This window comes from Montipora capricornis, chromosome 4 (genome assembly GCF_036669925.1).
Source record: "Montipora capricornis isolate CH-2021 chromosome 4, ASM3666992v2, whole genome shotgun sequence".
In the NCBI taxonomy this organism is placed as follows: domain Eukaryota; kingdom Metazoa; phylum Cnidaria; class Anthozoa; order Scleractinia; family Acroporidae; genus Montipora; species Montipora capricornis.
This window is the reverse complement of record NC_090886.1, coordinates 37,454,051-37,456,550: the sequence shown is the minus strand read 5'-3', so window position 1 is coordinate 37,456,550 and position 2,500 is coordinate 37,454,051. Positions and strand designations below refer to the sequence as shown.

The 2,500-nt window shown below is 40.2% G+C and overlaps 2 protein-coding genes and 1 pseudogene across 6 annotated transcripts in view; 2 read left to right on the top strand and 1 right to left on the bottom strand.

Moving 5' to 3' along the window:
* LOC138046899 (lysophosphatidic acid receptor 1-A-like) overlaps positions 1 to 2,500 on the top strand; it is a 390,671-nt gene that overhangs the window by 243,753 nt on the left and 144,418 nt on the right. The gene's annotated exons all lie outside the window — the stretch shown is intronic.
* The window catches only part of LOC138046896 (histamine H2 receptor-like), a 128,520-nt gene that overhangs the window by 3,526 nt on the left and 122,494 nt on the right, over positions 1 to 2,500 (bottom strand). The window lies entirely within an intron of this gene.
* LOC138046646 (uncharacterized) overlaps positions 1 to 2,500 on the top strand; it is a 203,584-nt pseudogene that overhangs the window by 131,214 nt on the left and 69,870 nt on the right.

The window sequence follows — 2,500 nt, the reverse complement described above, 5'->3', positions numbered from 1 at the left end:
CGTAACTGGCGCCAAAAGGTTCCCAAGTGGGCGGGTAAACTTTGAAGTTTGAGTGTCAAAACGTTGAATTTTGTTTGGCCGGCAGAACATGTTTTTGTCACGCGTGTGGACAGGTAGTTGCAAGTGACGGTAAAGTCTATTTACCAAGCTACTACGGTATATAATTTTCATCCAATTTTTATCGTGGAGAAAAGAAAAGAGATTCCAAAACACTCTTGAGAACATAGAGTCGACGGAACTGTACATGTCCTGTGCGTTGAGGCGACTTTTCGTGGAAGCAAGAAAAGTTGAAGGAAAGCCATACAGCCGCATTACAATGAAAGCCATTCGTATTGGGCTGGACCCATCCTCGGAGACCCAGGGGCAGATCGCGGAGGCAAGGGTTGAAGTCTAAACCAGCAAAAGAAAATGGCGACGAAGAAAAGCATAGTAGGGCAAAAAGAGCCCCTGGGGACAAGTTCTTACCAGACCAGTTCCAAACAGCAGGGGTAATTCTCAATTCTGATTGGTGCCGGAAATTCTTTGTGTTTTTCTGCCCAATCAGAGGTCAGCAGGCGGTGAAGTCGTTTCGTGTCTTCTTACACGGAAATCACTTGATCGCCATACTTCGTTTGGCAAGGTTTTGCTCGAGGAGAAAAGTCTCAATCACAGCACAAAATGTATAATAAATCGTTCGGAATATCGGCGGAGAAATACGCTGGACCCTTCGCAGGTCTTGTTACAGTAGCGTATTTCCAAGTGTGCGGGATTTGTTTAAAGATGTCCTCCCCGATTCACCTAAAATAGCAGTCATAAATTTTGATCTGACGATTATTTTTGTTGTGCCTCCTTTTCCTGATCGAGGTATTTCGAGATTTCTTACATGAATTGCGGTGGCAGAAACTTTGCTAATCTCGAGAAATTCTTGATCGCACGGGCCACACGCAGCATGACTTTATTTCAATGCGCTCCAAATTCAACGCTATCGAGCTCGTGTTCCGCTTCACGATATTGTTCACGATGAGCCACCCGAAAGAAACAGTTGGCGACTGTTGTCGAGTGCGTTGTTACGTTTTTGTTAACAAACAGAGTAGCGAAACCTTTATGGTGAATTTGTGAGAATATTTGAAGAAGTTTTCGACCAAACTTAAAAGTCCAGGCAGATGATGGTCTTTCTCGTGCATTGTGCGACACTTGTCACAAAAGGGTGGAATTAATCTGGAGAAAAGGTCGTCATTTGCCATTTCAGCAAAGCACTTGTTGAAAAGGACACATCCCCTTTCTCCTTTGATAACGAGGCAAGGGGATGCACAAACTGCTTGTCACATTGACAAGGAAAAAGGTTATAGAATTCCCTTTGAAAATGTACCAATTTAGCCAATTGCACCATTCTTTGTTATGTCTTGTCCTGGTGAGTTAAAAAAATCACTATGAGGAAAGCACCCAAACACCAAAATCAAGTTGCCACTGCTTTCCAAAACCAAGCAAAGGAACATCCGTCAAGGTATGCACATTTCCAATAATTATGTATACATACACACACTGTATGTCACTGTAGAAACACCTGTTTTATTATTTATAATGGCAGTGTACTAGAAAATAAAATTTGCCATCGTTGCGATGGCATACCGTTAAGTTTCAAATTTATTGCAATTTACTTAGTTTAACTAATTAGAAAAGATGACATATCCTTATCCTTTAGGAGGCTCAGAACAGGTGTTCAGCCGAGTGCTCCGGCTTTATGCCTGCACACATGCCACCTGAGCTGCTCCAGAGGATAATGAATCAAAATTAATACAACCAGAAATAGAGTTTGTTAGATTTTGTCAGGTTTATTTCAAAGGTTCGTCCAGCGTCCTTCCCTGATTTGTTTGGAAACAAGTGAGAAGCATTATTTTGCATTCTTAAAGTGAATTTTCAAAAAAAATATCCTGTGGAATTTTTTTCATCTTTCAAATTCTGCTTCACTTATAATTCTTTCTCACATCATGTATTGGGTCAGAGAATTATGATATGGTTTCAAAATCTAAAAAGCAAAATACTGCTCACTGAATTGGTTTTCGAGATACGTCTTTTCAAACACCGAGTTTTAGAGGGTCTTTGAGCAGCACTGCACCATTACCATAGCAGCAGTTGGGACCCAGCAAACACCCATTAAAACATTGCCTCACAAGAGTATTACACAGGTATGAAGCTGTAGCCCTTTTGCAAGGATTGGAGTATTGTAATCTTTTTCCATTGGACACACGACCATTAAGAGTGGAAAATCTTTTCGAAAGTCCTTAAACTGAGAAAACAATTTATCTTTTTATCTGTGACCACATTTCTGTCATTCTGTAGAGTTCTCTTTTACCTCTTCAAAGATTTGTCTATCTAGATTAATGCTGCAGTGACATTTTGCATTTTGCCTGAGTATAATATTTATGCTGACGGTAAAGGTTAATTACATTTTTTGCGACAAAGTCTATTTACCAAGCTACTACGGTATATAATTTTCATCCAATTTTTATCGTGGAGAAAA